The 21,016-nt window shown below is 37.6% G+C and overlaps 1 long non-coding RNA gene across 1 annotated transcript; it reads right to left on the bottom strand.

Annotated features, from left to right (window-relative positions):
- Positions 1–18,455: 18,455 nt before the first annotated feature.
- LOC131546451 (uncharacterized) lies at positions 18,456–20,605 on the bottom strand. The gene is made up of 4 exons (XR_009272704.1): positions 20,518–20,605; positions 19,622–19,678; positions 18,816–19,089; positions 18,456–18,491 (listed from the first exon to the last, which is right to left on the bottom strand). It is a non-coding gene; the product is annotated as an uncharacterized LOC131546451 (long non-coding RNA).
- Positions 20,606–21,016: the final 411 nt, after the last annotated feature.

Raw genomic sequence — 21,016 nt, 5'->3', positions numbered from 1 at the left:
CTTCTCGACCTCCACTGGCTGTCCATGGACACCGAGCAAAGGGCTGTCATGTTCTCACTCATCCATCACCTGCTTGTTAAGCACTATTAATTGGCCACTCATGAACCGTTAGGCATTGTTTATTAATTAACATCCCATTCTCATTACACCCTATCAACGGTTACAAGACAAACAGTGTGCAATTAATAGGGGTAAATTCCCTTAGTGAGAGTCTTTCATGACAGTTCATTTTGTGCACAGGCTTGCACTCTCAAAACTGGAAAAAATAATGTTTTAAAAATACAGCATGTGTTGAATTTTGAGTATGTAAACAATAATGCTAATTGGATGGATACTTTTCTTGCAATGCTCAGCTGATGCCAATTCCAAATGCCTTGAATTGAGACATGTAATCTCATTGCATTAATCAATATAAATTGCATGAATTAGATTTGTAATAGATTATCTGTCATGGTGATTTATTGAAAGTGATGAACTCTGCGTGTGGTTCTTGACTGATAACCGCAAAGCTTCTTTTTTTAGATTGAGCCGTTTGATCCTGTGGTTTTGGTTGTCCTAGTACATATGTCTGTATCATGTCTGTAGCCGTTTTGGAGATATTTGGAGAGAGTGTGAATGGGTCAGTCTATTGGATCTGACATGAGAGGCAGGCTATTGCCAAAGAGACAAATGATGCTCTTAGAAACTCAAGCTTCAGTGATGTACGAAGAGATTTGAGAAATGGGTTTTACAGAAGTAAAACAAAAAAAAAAGTCATTAAATGAAATGTTCAGCTCTATAGAATAGACTTGCCTTCTACTAGTAAATATAACTAAATGTCCTTAAACGAAGATAAATTTACTTGAAAAGCAAAATGTTTGTGCTCCTACAAGACGTGAAATTTTAAGCATTTTAACTTCTCAAGTAAATGTATCTTGTTATATGTATGTTTAGATATGTAGTAGAAAAAAAGACCGAAATACTGATTAAGAGAACGATTTGTAGCAAATTAGCTTAAAAGGGAATTGTATATAAATAATTACAATTAATTATGATTAATTACAATTATTTATATCGGCTGACAGTAATAACTGTCGCAGAATTAAATTGGCATCATCTAATCTGTTCGTCCAGCGAACATTCAGTGTAAGTTCATATCAACTCTAAGAAAGGATATTTTCTTGGCCACAGAAAACACTTTCCTAAGTATTAATACATTAGAGCATGTAGTAAGGATCAAAAATCATAAAGGGACATTAATTTGCAAGGCAGAATCAGAAACTCAAGTAATTTATGCACACAACTTTATTAACTAAACACTAACGCAAACTGGTCTAACAAACAAACATACAATCACTCATACATGGGGAAAGGGCAAGTGAGAGTTGATGGATGAAACCATCAGGAAACCAGAAAATGAAGCTATGAAAAGAGTCAGTTAACCACCTGAATAAAACCATCAGGGCCGTTTACAACGGGGTCTATAACTTATACTAAACCTCTTGCAATGCCTTGGTTGTGATGAGTGTCCGGAACGCAGTCTCAGATGAAAGTCTTAATGGTTTCAAGGTTTTGGACTCCCAATCATGTTCTTCCAGGTTGAAGAGTGATGAATTCCAAAGATTTTCTGAGATAGAAATGTTCTTTCCAGGTAGAAAGTGAAAAAGAGCTAATTAAGAGATCTGCTGAGGTCCGAGGAGCTTTGGTTGAATGGAAAGTCAAGGTCGCAAGGCCTGGCGCAAAACTTAAGGATCCAGAAGAGTTCTAGCTCACATCCTCATCTTCTCAGAATCTAACAGAACCGCAGAGGGGCGTCACTGATGTAACAGCTTTATCTGATATAGAGGTCACACATCTGGGGTGTCAAAGAACCAATGGTGACTTGAACTTTTGGAGGGAAAGTTTATGACTCTTTGTCTCCAAGCATGGTAATTTGCAAAGGGGTTGGATTGGAAGTTGATATACAAACTATTAAAAATTCTTGGGACACTAATATGTTGCATAGGTATCAACATGTAATATTCACTCTCAATTAGATCACCCAAAGACTTTGATAGATTGATAGAGACCAAACATGGTATGAGTTAAAGTGATATTAACAAGTGATCTATCATAAGCATGCATAAAACAGTATACAATACACAAAAACATATACAAGAACAGTAATAATATACACAATGACCTGAATGATATGTGTGCTCATTCAAAGAAAGGTTTTTCTATGAATTAATTTGAGAAGAGTCCATTTTTACGGCATAATGTCTTTCCTATAGGAAAAAGGTAGTGAGAGTTGTTCTGCTTGCATTCCTTCGAGCACTAAAACTAGTGTTATCTGATGGGTTGCCATGGAACCGGGGGCCTGAAGCCATTTACAGACATACTGGCACCGAGTATGTGTATTGGGTGAGGGGTCTGTGACTATTTGTTAATCTAATAACTAATTGATTTGTTAAATCAAATGCAAAATTGTGTGTCTGATTGTTCCAAATGCTACAGATTTTTCAGTGTATGCTTTTAGGTTCATCTGGTCACACAAAAGACAGGGCTGTCAGACAATTTCTGCAAGAAAAGCAACAGAACCAGCTCATTAATTTATCATGCTGGGTTATCTTACTGCACTCTTGGCAAACAACGTATTGAGTAAAAACGATAGACAGCAACATTAAAAACAGCGGTAACACTTTATTTTAGGGTCTCTTAACTAGTTGCTTATTAGCATGCATATTACTAGAATATTAGCCATTAATTAGTAGTAATTAAGCACATGTTAATGCCTTATTCTACATGACCTTATTCTACATCCCTAATCCTACCCAATACCTAAACTTAACAACTATCATACTAACTATTAATAAGCAGCAAATTAGGAATTTATTGAGGGAAAAGTCGTAGTTAACACTGAATAAGTGTTCCCTATTCTAAAGTGTTACCAAAACAGCTAGTGCCTGCACTGAATACCCTTGGTCAGCTCCGCAATATTCTGCCTACAGCTTCAGACGTTGCATAATGAAATCATTTCTGCATTGTGAGCAGTTAGAAAAGTCTGTGACACTATGTCTTTTATTTATTGTAGTAAATGTTGTCACAGTCAATGCTAAAAAGGGTTTTATTCAAGATTCAATAAAAATGTGATCAACTGAGCAATTTAAGGTTTAGGTCACACTTTTGATTACAGGGCTCATATAGCAATGTTGTAGTCAAGACCACCTAAACCGAGACCAAGTTGAGAGCAAGACCAGATTGTGCTGACACCAAGACAAGACCAAGGCAGGGCAAGGCTGTGTCAAGACCAAGACAAAACCAGCACTCCTCAAATTCATCTAAAGGATTCAGATTTGCCTGAGAAATTACTTATATTCGATCAATAAATACAATTAGAATAATTAGACACTATATAGAGCTGTTACCAATCAAACAAATGTGGTACAGAAGTTTTATCTGAATTGGTACAATTCTAACTGCAGTAAATATTGTTGAGATTAAATATTGTTGTTTTAAAAAATAAAATTTGAATATATAAATAACATTTGCAATCATGCTCATATTCATGAAAACAGCTCTCTTGCTTCTTTAATATTGCTTAATTATATTTTATAATAAAAAAGCGATCTCATACAAATACATTTTTTTAACCATATCTTGACTTTTTTGACATTTACAGTATTCCCCTTTCATTTCTGACCTGGCTATTTATTTTTGCTTCCTGTTTGCTACCTCATTCATTTCAAATTCAGATTTACCTCAAGTTACTTCAATTGCTACTGCAATTATTTACTTTAATTTTAAATATTTAACATGAACACTGTAATGCAAAACTTATGGAATCATCTGAATAGAAGTTAAAAACTTGTATCAAGAAAACAAACAAACAAAAAGTTTAATTTTGAGACTATCATGGGTTCTTCAGGAAGTTAGGAAGACACTGGTGCTTTCAGCATGACCTGGCTGAGTGGTGACTTCTGTGGCCCTTGGAAAGATCTCTGTTCTTGTTTATCCTCTTTGTCCTTTGTTCATCCCTGTAAACGGTTCATCTTTCAAGCCTGTCACTTTCAAGAATCAGTTCTGACTTTGTAACTATTGAGCTGTAAATTGACCAGACATAAATTCCCTGTGGATAAAGTTTGCAGATCCATTATTCAACTTCTGCTGTAGCACCCTTTGAAAACTTTCATTGCTGACCAATAAAAAGGCAGATGTCTTTTATACAGTCAATGCCACTCAGCTGCCTGAAATTCCTTACAGTCACTATAGCGCCAAAGGGTATTTTGGTTTATGTGCGTAAATACAAAGTCAATCGTTTTGACTTTAGGGATCAGACCCAAGTCCTCACAAAAAAAATTCATAGAAAAACTTTAAAACTTTTTTTGCCCTAGTGAATGGCCTTGACTAATAGGACAAACAAGTCATTATAGTATTTCACTGGCCTTTTTTCGTATTCTCCTCAGGGATTCTGCAACCACTGAACCAGAGGCAGTTAAATTTTACCCGGTTGTTTGTAAAGGCTTTATTTATTGCCTGTGTGAATGGGAGCGCTTGATTTTTTTATTCCCTTTTTATTTTGCATTTCAAAAGTCATTTAAGAGGCCTTTGAATGGGTGCATGTATGTGATGCGGACAGAATCACAATTACTGAGGGATTCCCAAAAATAATAACTCAAAAATTGCATTGAAAATATTGTGCTGTTACAATTAAAATGGTTCTATTGGTGAATAATAAAATAAATAGTACTGTTTTACTTCTCTGACAGCAGCAGTGTTACTCAAGGCCGGCATACCAGACAATTGTTCAGGGTACACAATCGCATTTGGTCTTAGGCACAAGGTGCCCTAATTTCATGTCACAGTTTCATGTTGAAAAAAAAAATAGGAAAGGTTACACTCCACAAAAAAGCATTTCAAAATGTCTTCTTTTTTTTTTTTTATCTATGAGACATGCTTAAAGGCAATGATGCTTAATGACTTTGAAGAATCCAGCCTGCTGACTTATCTGCGTGCAAAACCACCGGGAACAATCGTCATTAAATGTTTGCACACCATACCATCATAAAACTCTAAATTCTCTAAATGCATGCTAATTGTCTATGTATTTCTTACATGGGTTTATTAGCTTTTCCACACTGAAATTTAATTTGCTATTTCAATAACTGATAGCTCACACTAAACAGCTGCTGAAATACAAAACTCTGTTTTCTGCATAATGTGCAGATATGTGCCTCAATAAATGATTTCTGTAATGAGAGAGTGTAGAAGTAATAGCTTTTAATTAACTGAGATAAAGTTATTGTTTTCATATAGCAAATTCTGGGTTTTTGATTAAAAGAAGACAGAGTTCACAATATCAATCAGCAGCTTTTGTGGAATAATGGTGATTACCACAAAAAAATTATTTTGACTCGTCCCTTTTTTTTCTTATAAGGAGCAAAAATGGAGGTTACAAGAAATCACTGGAAGTGAATTGGGTGAATTTTTGGAAATTTTCATAAATCTAAACTTATAAACGTATCGTTTCACTTTTTCAGTATGACACTGTTGAAAACCTTGATTTTGCTCAGCTTCTGTTGTTAAATGTGACACCATCAAAGCATCGACTGCTGATTTTCTTTCAGTTAAGATGGCTTTAGTAAAGGTCAGGTCTCTGTTTACAATTATTATTATTTTTCTAAGTTTTGTTTTAGCTGAAATGTTCAGCATTGCCAGAGATCTTATTTCCTTCAGTGAACTGTCCCACTTTCTTTTGCTCTTGAAGGACTTCTGGTCATAATGGAGTCTTAGCTATATCTTCAGGAATTGCTTTGATCACCTATTGATGAATTTGTAGCTTTGAAGTAAAACTTATAAAGATCAAACTCTTTAGCCCTGTCTTTTGTGCCCTGGATTACAGACCTCATAAATTTAATAAGGACTTCATCCAGAGCTTTTGTCACCTGTGGTATCTCGCTCTGACAGGCTGAATTAAGATATGAATATTCACTTTTGCTGTCCATCTAAATCCTTGGTTCATGATTTTTAAAATCTTTTAGACTCAAGTTAACCTTATAAAATAAGTTTCAGGTCCCACACACCAGAAACGACATCTAGTGTTATCATTTGTTGTTTTGCTGTGACAATGTATATTTGAAGTTGGTATTTCTGTTCACAATCTGGTTGTGTTTGAATCCATACTGAGATGTCCCCTGCCTATTCTCCCCCAGCAGTTCTCTGATGTCTACAAAGCCATCCATCTGTCCCATGTCACGAAAACTCTTGTGGCTTGGACACTGAGCAGTTGGTGAGTCAATTTAACCCTACCAGTACCAATACTCTGGACTCTGTTGCTCCTCTTAAGCCAAGGATATCTAAAAGGCTCTGGCCTGGCTCAGTAAGTCCACCCACAGTTTTTGGCATGAGTGTAGATCCATGTTTCATGTGAAACTCTCAGAGACTGTCGAAAGCAGTGGTTCAAAAACGAGGTATGCAGTAATGGGGCGCTGCACAGAGGGGAATGCCATTCTAGGCCACAGAACAGAAAAGACAAAGAGAAAAAGAAAAACAATGCATTAAAATGAGGACAGCAATGTACAAGCTCACCTTATTTGTATTTTTTATTTTTCTTATCATCATTCATGAGGTCATGCAACATTTCCCGTTGTAGTCTAAGAGGATATTAATATCAGTTAATTTCGGAGTATCTCTATTGCTCAAAAAAAAAAAAAAAAAATTAACAATATGTAATTTATGAACTGGGAAGATTGTTAATAAGTATACAAAGTAAACCCTTCATCGAAAATTGCCATTTTGACATCGATGTTTTGCCATTTGTGTGATTCAAGTAGATCAGAGTTTGTTTTTTTTGTTTTTTAAACTCTTGCTACTTCATACTTCAGTATAAAGAATGCTGAACTTTGACAAAAGTGATGTTTTAAATGTTATAATAGTGGATTTTATGATGTCTAAATATAAATCCAAAAGCAAAACACGTGAAAAGAGCTATATTACGGAGTGGAAATGGTAAACGAGATCCTTGATAAATGATCCTTGGCTGCCATCTAGTTGTCATAGTGGGAATGTTTTCTTTATTTCTCACTTATTTTTCACCCTATGGTACTAAAAATGGGGGAGAGGGTTCAAACCTTTGTCACTTTTTCCACCCCTGATGAGTTTATATCCTTCTATGCACAAGCTAGTTAACTGGATTTTGAGTTAGTGTTAGGGTCTACTTCAGGCATATATTTAAGGTGTCACATTTTTTTCTCCCTTGACTCTGGATCTTGTGCCATCTTAGCCCTGCTAGATGCAGCATTTGACATGATTGACCATAACATTCTTTTAAAAGGGCCTTGAGTGTTTGATTGGCATCCAAGATGTTGTTCTACAGTACCTCTTGCCACAATTAAAATAACTTTTTCTTTTAATAACGACAAATAACCTACCAGGTACACCAGATAGCTGACCTCTGTTAAATTTCTTAGCATAACATCAAATGTTGGACATAAATGTCTTTCAACATAATAGAAATAAAACAGCAGACATCTATTGTTGGTGTCAGTAACCAACTAGGTCTCTTAACTACGAGTCTGCATTAAGGAAAAAACCTTTGTCATTAAGCAAATCAGCTTAATCATGTTCCTTCTTATTATATTATATTATATTATATATATATATATATTGTGACGGAGGAGCCAACGACAGACACAGTGGGTGTGGCGTCAGGCCTCGGAGAGGCTTTTATTAACAAAATAAAGTGTCCAGGGAAGAAGTGTCCAAAATAAACAGGGGTCTGGTGTCCTCGTGCTGCGGGGCTCGTGAAGGAGGGCAGTGTTCCAGGAGGAAGGGTCCAGGAAGGGCGGAGTCCGGCGGCCGCACGCGCTCCCACTCGGGTCCGGGCGCGAGGCGGCGGCTTCATCATAGCGGCGGCTCTTACACGCCGTCCACGGCCTTTGGTAGGACTTGTACGGCCCGACATCCTGGTCCGGCGGCCGTAATACGGGTGCGGCTTTCGTCCGGACCGCGGGTTCGGCAGCTCACGTCTCGGTGGCGCGATGTCCCTCACGCACCCTTCCTGGACCCACGAGGACACCAGCGTGCATGCACGGGAAGAGACCGGTCTCGAGGAGAGGCGCTGGGCATTTAACAGCGGCGGTGATGAGGCTTCATTCAGTCCAGCTGTGCCTCATCACACGCCGCCAGCCAGCGTTGATCCCACGCCTCCTCTCATCCACCCACTCCAGTCGGGAGCCTGGTGAAGGCGGCGAATAAGGGACGGGTGGTGATGATAATGAGGGGAGGGCCACTGATCCGTCACATTCCCCAAGCGACATCCCGTCATCGTTCGCCGCCCACGCAGGAGTGCTACCTTCCTCAACCAGGCTCCATACGGTCGGAGTGGGCGGGGCAGGGATTCCTCTCCGGGCGATCCTCCTCTCGCACCGCGCGGAACAGGGACAGAGAAACCGGTATTAGTCGACAGCCTCAACCAACCACAGGGTAAGATGACAAGTGGGAAACGCCACTTACCCCTTTGGTGGTTGGGAGGCCGTCTCCGTCGTTTCTCCGTCCCACGCGCTTCTCCACGAACTTCTGCGGGCGAGAGGATGACGTCTTCAGGTGTTGCCCAACTGCGCTGTCTAGGCTCCGCCTTGCCCGCATTCTCCACCACTGTGACGGAGGAGCCAACGACAGACACAGTGGGTGTGGCGTCAGGCCTCGGAGAGGCTTTTATTAACAAAATAAAGTGTCCAGGGAAGAAGTGTCCAAAATAAACAGGGGTCTGGTGTCCTCGTCGTGCTGCGGGGCTCGTGAAGGAGGGCAGTGTTCCAGGAGGAAGGGTCCAGGAAGGGCGGAGTCCGGCGGCCGCACGCGCTCCCACTCGGGTCCGGGCGCGAGGCGGCGGCTTCATCATAGCGGCGGCTCTTACACGCCGTCCACGGCCTTTGGTAGGACTTATGCGGCCCGACATCCTGGTCCGGCGGCCGTAATACGGTGCGGCTTTCGTCCGGACCGCGGGTTCGCAGCTCACGTCTTCGGTGGCGCGATGTCCCTCACGCACCCTTCCTGGACCCACGAGGACACCAGCGTGCATGCACGGGAAGAGACCGGTCTCGAGGAGAGGCGCTGGGCATTTAACAGCGGCGGTGATGAGGCTTCATTCAGTCCAGCTGTGCCTCATCACACGCCGCCAGTGAAGGCGGCGAATAAGGGATGGGGTGGTGATGATAATGAGGGGAGGGCCACTGATCCGTCACAATATATATATATATATATATATTACTTTGATTCTAGGGTACACCATGTCTAGGGATGAGTTGTTTTATTTTTACTTTCATTAAGAAATTTATTACTTTTTATTTTGTTTTTATCATTTATTTTCATTGCGCTTAATGCATTTTTTAAAATCTTTTAGAATCATATCCTTGCTGTCACATTCATTGTTTCTATGATTCATTTCATTTATAATTGTTAGAAATTTCAATATATTTGCTTCACTTTGGTTTAATTTCACTTGTTTTTAAAATGTGCTTTATAAATAAACATGACTTGACTTGACAGTGCATACAAAATAAGCACAAAGTTTTTGTGAAGAAAAACATCTTTGATATAGCATAGTCTCAGTGTCACAAACATCTATGCAGAAAACAAATTCTTTTCATGACTTGACCAGGGTGTGCTTACCCTTAATGCAACTCAGATATACAGGTGTAGAAGGAATAATGACCCAATAATGTAAATTCTGTTGTTATTTACTCACCCTCATGCTGTTTCGAACCCACATGACTTCCTTTATTCAATGGTAAAACTTTTGTTGTTATTTTGGAGCTTGACAGCCCAATTCTTCATTCACTTGCATTATATTTAAACAACTGCTCAGGATATTCTTCAAAACTTTGCTCCATGAAAGAAAGAAAGTCATACTCTTTTAGAGTAACAGGCTATTTGGTCTATTTATTAATAAATAATGACAGAATTTTCATTTTTGGGTGAACTATTCACTTAATAGAGGTGCTAATAATGACCGATTCTGGGGTTCATGAGGGTCTAACTTGTTATTCGTACAGGGATCATATGGAGAGTGGCATACTGAGGATTTGAGATCCTTAGTGTTAATTAGAGGCAGCAGGAACAGGGCTGTCTGCAAGCCCTCAGCACGCCCACAGTGACAGGTGAAACTCTGTTCACCGGGAGGGTGGAGAGATGGGTCTCACACAGAATTATTCCTCCCTCTTAAATTAAAACCCATTTAAAAAAAGGTTATGGGTTTGACAAACTAAATTTTGAGAGTATTTTAAAGTGTAATGTGAGGTTCATTAATATCTCATTTGTCTGCTCATTTTCAAGGATTTGGTTTATTTATAGTCTTAAACCGCTGACCCTTCCAGAACACATCGCATAGGGAGATGTGTACAAAAGGGCAACTGACTCATATGTTTCTACAAATCTCTCACACTAGGACAGACATTGATTTATAATTCATATAATATACTTAAGTGCCTAAAAGACAAGAGCAAAAAATAGATCTATTCAGATTTTAAACCCAGAAAATAAACAGCATTTTTTTTTAGCTATGGTTTCTCTCTGGAATTTCTGTACACTTAAAAAAAAAAAAAAACAGAATGTAAAAATAGGGCACAATATACTGTATTAATATGAAGAAATATTCCACAATGATTTTTTTTTTTACAGGTGTTTTATCTGCATTTTCATTATTTTTTAATAGTGTTTAGTTAAAATAACTTTCTGTTGAAAAGTTTGAGGTCAGTAAAATTCATTTATTTTGAAAGAAATTAACACTTTTAATTCATAAAGAATACATTAAATTAATTAAAGCGACAGTAAACACTTTTACATTGTTATAAAAAAAATGAAAATAAAAATATTTCAAATACTGTTGTTTTGAACTTTTTATTAATCAAAAATAAATAAATAAAATCAAGATTTCCACAAAATATTATGCAGAACAACTGTTTTCAACAGTAAATAATAATTTTCTCAAGCACCAAATCAGCATATTAGAATGATTTCTGAATGATCATGTGACACTGAAGAATAACTGCTGCTGAAAATTTAGCTGTCACGAATAAATATGTTATTATATATTGAAATAGAAAACAGTTATTTTAAATAGTAATAATATTTTACAATGCTGTTATACTGTATTTTTTTTTTTAAATCTAATAAAATCTCTAAATAACAACTACCACTTCCACAAAGATGTGAGTTTATGTGCTTGAAGAATCTGTTGCAGTCCCTATAGCAACTTGTTAGCAATTAAAGCTGCTATTCTAAATCCCCATTTGCATTTTCAGACTAAACCCATGTCAAATTATCCTTTTGGATTGGTCTATATATCAGCGTCATGACTGAACAGCTCTATACTGAGATTTAAAGAACAAAGATGACAAAACAGCCACAGGAAGCTCTGGTTTATGGTGCTCTTGATTTTCCCTTTCCAATTTCCTTTCACTCATTATTTCCATTTTTCATTTCAAGTATTTCTCACTCAGTTTTCTTTACTGGATCTGACATTTTCTCCAGCAGTTTTGCACACTGGATGTGACTTGCAGAGTGCTTTGAGAATAATTATTTTTATATGGCTATACAGTATATGTACAACTAAAAAACTCAGTAGCACATTAGTCAATGCCTCGGTAAAGCATTTTTACCATTTCATGTGAATATTACATGTGCCCTTCAGAGCCTGTTTCAATGTTCTAACATGCTGATGGCAATGTCCTTCTTCATATCAACATGATGGATAACATCACGGAAATACACTGAAGAGAAAGCATGTTTATTTTGTGAAACCCCAACAAATCTTTTAGAAAGGCATATAGAGTTGGACTGATGGGCAGCCTGCTCAAGGCAAAATGGGCAAAAGTGAAATAGCAACAATTTACTTCCTTTTCCAATTTTACAGGCGATGTCATTTATTGACATTTATTTTTCTCTTCATTTTTGGACTTTGGTTGTCAGCATTCAGTCTATGCAATGTATAAAAGGCAAATGTGTGTTTGAACTGGTAACCTCCCAGAAAATGCAGTGCACAAATAACCTCAACTGACGGCCGAATAATAAACAGTAAGTTAGTATTGAGTATGTTAGAATTTATACATAATGTTGCCAGTTATTTTTTACTATTGCTGCTGCACAACCACAAAAAAAAAAAAAAAAAGCCTCAGCAGAATTATCTTTGGATGTCTGCAAGCAACACACAGTAGTGTTTGAATGAATCTGCACAGTTGATCACTCATAAAGAATCAGTGGTAACACTTTACTTAAAGCATTTATAATGCATTATAAAGGATTTTTAAAGGGTATAATGCATTATAATTATTAATGTGTGTTGTAATCCATTATATCTTGTCATAAATAATTATAACCGAATTTAAAATGCATATTGTAACATTGAATTAATTAAGTGTTATAATGTATTCTCTGTGGTTACAATTATTCAAGAGATTGTACAATGCATTATAAGGTGCATTACAAGGTACAATTAATGCATTTAAACTACAGCTATAATGCATAATACATAAAAGATTTAAGCAAAGTGTTACAAAATCTTGTTCCTGAATGAATCTGTGCTTTTTTGAATAAATCAAATGAGTGAATGATTCAATAACTCACTCATAATCAGTCGCTTGCTTCGTTACCGAATGAATTAGTGTATTTGAACAAATCGGTTCAGTCAGTGAATTAACTGACACATTTGTAGTTGTAGCGGGGATTTCGCACCGGAGGAACCTTGGTGCACCGGATGTATACCTAGCCGAATTGCACTGTAGGGGGCGAGAGCGAGTCTTCGAACCTGTGTGTATGCGTGCTAACATGGATGCAGCTATGAAGCCGCCGGGTTTGCTTCAGGGAAAATTTATTTTTAAGAAGCTTCCCAATGGAAATCGGCAAGTCATTTCTGTCTCTACCTTACATGGTCGCGCTCTCTGTATCGCGCGGAGTTCCGCCCCGGTTCTCGCACACACACACACACACACACACAAACAAACAAACTTAAGCGCACACACAAGTGAGCACACTCCCACTCCTATTTGTAAATATTAAGCCGCAAAACGTCTATTTAAATATGACTTCTGTGTGTCTCTGTGTTAATGTATGGCGCAGACACACGGGTTTGTTCACTACTCATACAGAAGACCGCGCGACGCTTGCGGCGATATTAACGTCTGTCGTCTCCCTAAATGAGGACGTAAATACACGAACAACATCTCCAGAACTGCTCTGAGAGTCACTTCATGAGCATTCGAGCGTTTCATTTGAGAAAAACTATCCTCACGGCAACCCGTCAAAATAAAAGTTCGGTTTCACTTGAAGACATTGGGCAGAACGTAATAGGCTACTACTACTAAAACTATTAAAACCTTATCTTTAAGGAATAATCATACAATGTCTTCAATGTAATTATCAATATTAAATTCTTGATGACTGCTAGTTGTTTACTACTAGAACTTATTCTGATCTACTTGGCAGAATTCAAATGAGCCATTTAATCTAGATTAATCTAGATTAATTCCAAGATTACAGTGAGATTAATCTAGATTAAAAAATTAATCTATGCCCACCACTAATATATATATATATATATATATATATATATGTTGTAACATGAGTAAAGTCCCATTCACACCAAGAACGATAACTATAAAGATAACGATGTTAGCATAGTTGGATATCAGTGTTTGTATGGTTCATCAGCTGGAAAGAAAATCATTCTGAAAGTAATTCCAACAATATTGTTTCTCTGTGCCTTTATCGTTGTAGTTGTTGTGTGGACTCTGCTATTCTTTTATATTAAGAAAGATTTTTAGAACTATATCTTTATCGTTGTCATCCTTGGTGTGAACGGGCCTATATATAACATATAATGTAATATTTTATTTAATATCAAGACCTCAACAAAAAAAAAAAATTAAAAAACACAGTAAAAATTCTGGGAATAAATGGAAATATAAGATCACCTCATTATCATTAACCATGTCTTAATGTTTCTCCTTCCTTTTAAACTTCAATAAGCCTACATATTTTTCAAGTGTGACTGTAGCCTATATGATTATATGGTTGCATTTTATTATTTATTATGTGGTTTTTCCTTCTATACACAACCCTATCAGAACTTTTCCTGCAGCCTATTTTTGGGTCAAGATCCATCAGTTGATTTCCTCTGATCTAAGTGATTGTTTGATTGACATTTTCCCAGCAGAGAACGATTCTGTTTAATGAAATATGCATCCTCAGCTATTCATTTGATCATAAAAGCTTTAGCAGTATGCCTGCTTAAATATTTACTTTTTGGGAAACAGTGCTGTCAGTTATTTCAGGCTTTATTTGGCCTAACTAATACAGTAAAGCACACAATGCACTGTACTGCAGCTACATGAGGGCTGCAGTCTAAAAATAAGGTGGACTTTGCCCCATCCATAATGCATGGCTGGCCGGATTTCACGCTCCATTGACAGTTTGTGTAGCACAATCTTCCACCTGAGGGGCACAAAAGAAACAAAGCGGGAATCAAGACCTCATCATTGACCAGACCATGCCGGGTCCTTCTAAGACAATGGCTCTTAAGTCACTGCAAATGCTGGGAGTCAGGCTGGACAATCGACTGCAGCAGAAACCACCGTGCACAAACCAAGTATTTAAAACTTAATTAAAGGTGATGTATGCTCATATCCCAGTTTTCAGAAATAAGCCATTCCTAGGTTGATTTCCCCAATAAAGCATTAACACATGGTATGGTGCATAACACAATTCACAGCGATCACAGCAGACAAGCAACTCTCTCTTAATGAATCATTTGGAACTGTTAAATAAACCTGAAATAAAATTAAATATTAGATGAAAAGTTGGAAATGCTGCCTTGGCAACTAACTGAAATAAATAATTTGAAGCTGAAGTAATTTCTAGAAAGTAGGCTACTGAAATAAATTAAACCAAAACAGAAACATAATAAATTAGGGGTGTCCCCGACTAAGGATTTTCATAGTCGAATCCGGATTTTCGGGCAAATCACATTACCAAGAGTCAAGTCAGACATTCAGCTTTCAACAGCCATAATTACTTACATTAACACACAAGGAAAATGTGTACCGGACGCCTTGCAGATACAAACGGGGTAAATAATGTTTTATGTTTTGATAAAAAGATAGTTAACATTAAAAGTCAGCAAAACCCTAAGAATTCACAATTTTTACAATAGCGCTCTCATTATAACGTTATGTATATGACAGTAGTTATTAATGTTCTGCATTTCTGTTTTGAGTTGAGCATCCAGTAACTTAGATTGAAGCATATGATAGCAGGTTTTTAATCAATGGGATTTAACTCATTTATCTCATGGGACATTCTACTAGAAACGTACATTTCCACTTGTAAAAATCTTGGGGAAAAAAATATAAATATTATTAAATCTGAACGTTGAGTCATATGGAGGACATGTTAAACTATGAGAAACACATATTGTGCCATCTCAGCATGTCTTTATGATTGAATAAAATAAATTTTTATACGCATTTCACCCATAAAATGTCAGGCCCCGTCACAGACAAATTTGTATATGTTAGAATGGTTACCTAATAAATTTCTTTGATACAAATAGCATTTTCTTATTGGTCACATGTCCCTGATTGTATTTAATATGGTTTTATAATTCCTATAAGAAATATAAGCAACTTTTCGGTCAACTGTTGTACACAAAAATCACAGAATACCCGCCAGGCACTCATATAGTTGTAAAAATACTACCTTTACATAGGAGATTTTTACAAAAACATAGCAGTGTATATTTACTCCCACCTTCATCTACACAGTTAAAGAGAGTCATTCATCAATATTTCCTCAAATAGTACATTTTTATATCATAATTTACTGTGTGACAGGACTGACATTGGCGTGACAGGACTGACGGTGCTGTGACAGGACTGACTTTATGGATTTCTTTGATGCAGAAAAAGTTATGTTTTGTGTTCTTAAGTTTTGAAAAGCATTCCTATTTTAAATTATTATTAGAATTTTAATGTTAATGTAATATTAGACTATGGTAAAGTTCAGCCAAGGACATATAATAAGGACCTAATTCATTAGAAAATGACTGACAACTGATATTGTCCAAACATCTTTTTAATTCAGTAAACTAATTTAACTAATTTTAACATTTGTAAAACATATTTCATTTAACAATTCATTTAACAATTAATTAAAATTTAATTTAACAATAACATGGCCAGATACAATAACAATAAACAACTAGAATGGCACAAACACAGACAGGAGTGAAAACAAAATTGTAATGTAAACTACTACTATGGTAAAATTAATTTAACAATAAGAATTACCAACTAGAACAGACAGGAGTGAAAACAATAACCCCGTCTTGTGATACGTGCATGTGGTTGTGATAACCAGAACAATGAAATTCAAGATAATTATTTTCTAATCCTTATGCCCAAATGTCTTTTTGGATCTCATGGTGACGGGTGGTTACAGGCTGAGGAGGTGGAATGAAACAAATGACATCATCGAACACATACCAGATCATGTCTTCTCTGGTGGGCCAGAAGAATCGGTTCACTCCCACACGGTGCATGCATCTCACTTGCACCTGAACTTCATCAATGGTGGTGATGATGCCTGGGTAGATGTCTCCGTAATATTTTATGACGCACCATTTTTGAATGACTTCTGGACCCCATTTGATCTCTTCTGTCATTGGGGTGCTTTGTATGTTGAAGCTGAATGCCTTTGTGTTATAGCATGTGCACTGTAGAATCTTGTCTACAGTGCACATGCAGCTCACGTCCCGGTACAACATATGCCCAGGAGATGTAGTGACAACCTGGTGCATTCTCATTGTTGATGGGACTTGGGGGATGCTGTCTGGCATGTCCTTCATTGCCCTGTCAATGGACTCTTCGCTTACGTAGAACAGTTTAAGAGTGGTCCCTGTGTGCACCAAGGCCTCAAACAGATCCATTGCATTGTGGATATCGCGGCCATGGCTCACCAACCGATCTGCACTCCTCTTCATAACACCTCCAACCCCATCTGGCGCCCCTTTACCATGGCTGGCCTCAAAGAAATTCCATGTCCCAGCTTGAAATCCCTTTTTGTGGAGGAGGGAGGTGAAGAGGTAGAAGTTCCCCTTCTGGCGATACTGCGTGCAAGGTCCATCGCTGAGGAAATGGACCACTGTGACAGCAGGGAAGACGTTCTTGACATAGGACAAAATGGGGCTTAGATGTTCCCATATGGCTGGGGGCCCCTTCAGTCGTGATGGCGAGATGGTGCTGAAGCAAACTGGCTCAGCATCTGGTCCTACATATAAAACTCCAGTGTGCAGCGTTGCTTGCTCATGGGAGGCTCCAAAGTGTGCTGCCTGGATCTCAGATTATAAATATAATTTTCAGAGAAGTCCACATGTATGATACATTTGTTCTCAGCCATGTTCCTCTTCAGTTCCCTGCTGTCTCTGTACTGTTGTCGGATGTTGAATGCATGGCGTTTGAATTTCACAAGCATGTCGTTGAAGAGTTCAATGAGGTCATCTAGCGTGGTCTCAACCTTCTTTTTGACTGTCTTCTTGAAGGTTGTTTCAATATTGTCCTTTGTTTGTCCTTTTGTGTCCTCTGTGACCCACTGCATGTATGCCACCTGGGTGGAGCCTTCATACTCCCTGAGCAAGGTGAACTCCTTCTCTTTGCAGTTCCCACAGTCATTGTACATGCACTCTTTGTTGGTTTGGTCACAACAGATTTCTGCCATCAATGTTTCCGGTTCAGGGGTGTTGAGCAACTTCATGCTGAAAAGCTTTTGAGCTACAAAGCCCAAGTTCTCATGCAATTTACACAAGCATGTTTCCCTATCAGAAAGTGTTGGGTGCACAACCCAGAAGGGTCGAAGTCTGCAAAACAGAGAATAGGAAACTGATTTCCTTGGATTCTCTGCCAAGTATTTTTTGTGCAGGTTCTTCAGGGTGTCCACAAGGAACCTCTTTTGCATCCTGACCTTGGCTTGTGTTATGGTCTGCTTTTTCCCCATTGTCACATGGCTCACGTCGTCTCTGGTGTAAAAGGCTCTGACATTGTTTTTGAATGCCTCTTCCATGCGGACACATTTCTTTCTTGAGAAAGAGTATGGATTCCCTCCTACTGACTTCCATCGCCTTCAGGTGAAGTCAAGGGTACTTTGGGCATATTTCTGTAGCCTGTATTTCTTTACAATGTTCCCTGTCACCAGGTTACTGATCAGTCTTCTTTCCTGACTATTACCTGCTTGTTGAATGTGTTCCTGTAGGTCCCCAATCAATGCCTCATGGTACAGGGCTTCTCTTGCACTTAGAGTGTTTCTTGGCCTCACATATCTCGCTTTTTTTGCTGGAGACCCTGATCTCGTCAACAACCGTTGGAACCTTTTTCTATATCGCTCTTTTAATCTTTTTTTCAGCTGCTAAGGCCTCTTGTAGCTCTTTCACTTTGTCCTGGAGCTTCTTCCTCTCTTTCTTTGAACGTTTTTGCCCCTCTCCCTTTTACCTGCCACATATATCACATATACTGTCACACAACCATTTTACAGTCATTAAAAGGTTACACTGCTCTATTCAGTTACTGTGTAGTTATATGGAAATATAACCTCATAATATATAAAGTACATTTTACTATGATAACTGTGGTACCACATCATATTATGGCTCAGTAATAACAGGGTAATACTACGGTAATATCTACAATAATACTTTGGAAATTACATAATGGAAATTGCATGCCATTTGTAATAATGTAGATATTACCATGGTATCACCCTGTTATTACCAAGCTATACTATGAAGTGGTACTGTGATGGTAGCCCTTTCTGACCTTGAAGGCCCAGACCCTGGAACTGGCCCTGGCCCTGGAACTGCTGCCTTTTTCGTAAGCCTAGATTTTCTCTGTTGCTCTCTCCATAATTTGCACCTATGCCTTTGGTCTCGCCCATTCAACTCATGAATACTTTTCCTTCTTTCCTTTCTCTGCCTCCTTCTCTCCCTTTCTTTCTGAAGATGTTTCTCCTTTCTCTCAATGTCTGCATTTAGTTGTGCCCGGCATTGCCTTTGTCTCTCAGCAGCACTAACTGGAGCCATCTAACTGCAACCTGTATGAATTGGAGTAATTACAGTCGTCATTACTCAAAGCCAATATAAATGACAATTATATCTATATAGAAATATCATTAATACACAAAGTACAACCTCAAAAGCAGTGCTACATAGACCTAGGTAAAAGTTGTTGACAAGCATAAAAAGCTTCAAATTTACAGTGTAATGTCTATTTATTCAAACAATGTTTTACTATGGCATGCGTTAAATGCATATTATATGCAATAAATGTAATAAAGAAGAACAATTTCATTCATATGTCAGGCCCTGTCACACAGGGATGTGACAGGGCCTGACGGTCGGCCATTTTAAACTGCTATTACTCAGCCTGCTAGCGTGCTAGCATAAAAACTGTTAACATGCAATCAAGGAATTTCAGTAACCTTTTTAGACATGTTTTGGATTTAAAACATTTTCATTATTTTCTGGGATGTTTTAGTGTGACAGGGCCTGACGCTTTAGCTCGTCCTCCTCAAAAAAAAACATACAAAAAAACTTAAAATCATACAATTCAATGACAGAACTCACCCTTGATCAGTGTCAGCTTCACCTCAGCCAAATGATGTCACTTCCTCTGAGTCATACCTGTAAAGGCATATTGCACACATTTTATGTTGAGTTTTATGTAAACGTGACAGGACTGACCGAAAACATGGGGACAGTTGTAAAATAGCATTTATTTCTAGAATTTATGTTTAATTTCATGTTTTTAATCAATTGATGTGAATTTAATCTTGTTATTGATGGAGATTTTTTTCTAAATAACAGTTGTTAGCTTATCAAAATTATGAAAGCTGTAGGTCTACTTTAGCTAAGGACAAGGACAAAAACGGGATTTGTAATTTTCAAAAGTGTTTTTAATAAAGAAAAAAATATCTGAGAACCTAATGAATAACATATTCCTTTACAGAACAACTCACAGAAATCAACCATCAGGCAGTTTTAGAAATTTTTTGGATTAAATAGTTTTTATTCACTGTAAGATGTCAAGGACAGATAATGTACGTTTCTGGTAGAATGTCCCTCATATAGAATAGGCTTCGTTATTTATACAACATAACTTTAATATTACGACTTATAGGCTATCTGCACAAAATGCCCTGAATGAACTCCTTTTGTGGACGCTTTCTTCACGCAACAACGTGCAGAAACACGGCAACTAAACTCTAAAAATTCACAGCTTTTTATTATAATAGTGTTCTCATTATAACGCTATGTGTATGACAGTCCCAGTCATAGTTAATATTATTCTGCATTGTTGTTTGTTCTGCTCTCGCTGCACGCTGAAGAGATAATAACCTTAGTAGTACAATGAAGCTCTTTACTGCAGCTTAACTCAACCAAATGCATTTTATACGAGATAAATAATATATACACGATATATATAAACCGGCGGAAATGTTTTGAAATCACTTGTACTCTACCTGATCGAAAAAAGAATCCAGTCTTTCACTCTGCCTGTGTCAGTTTGAGTCTTGCTAAAAATGTAAATCCGTGCAGCCAAGATGCTCCTCTGTCGTTCGTGGGTTATGGAAAGTGAAACTTAAATCTATAGGGGTGGTTGGATTTATTCACGCACGTTAAAATATTTATTTAAAGCTTCTTTCTTTTCAGATTCATATTTACAGCTTTATCATAATAGGCTGTATATTATTAATATAATATAATATTAACTTATTGAGAGAAAACCGGTCGATTTACAATATATCTGTATTGGAGTTCATTACTTTTATAACAAATCATTTTAATTTAAGACTATTCTGTTGATGTATTGCAAGTAGGGCTGTGCAAATAATTGAATGCGATGATCATGGGCATTTCGTCAGTAAAACTGGTTCTGTGATTAGTAGTAAATCTCCATCACCTGCTTTCAGATGGAGCGGCATTTACTACACTGAGCCGTAGTTCACTGACAAACTACGC

The sequence above is a fragment of the Onychostoma macrolepis genome, chromosome 09 (genome assembly GCF_012432095.1).
Source record: "Onychostoma macrolepis isolate SWU-2019 chromosome 09, ASM1243209v1, whole genome shotgun sequence".
Taxonomy (NCBI): Eukaryota; Metazoa; Chordata; class Actinopteri; order Cypriniformes; family Cyprinidae; genus Onychostoma; species Onychostoma macrolepis.
Note: the sequence above shows the minus strand (reverse complement) of the source record. Positions and strands in the feature narration are given on the sequence as shown.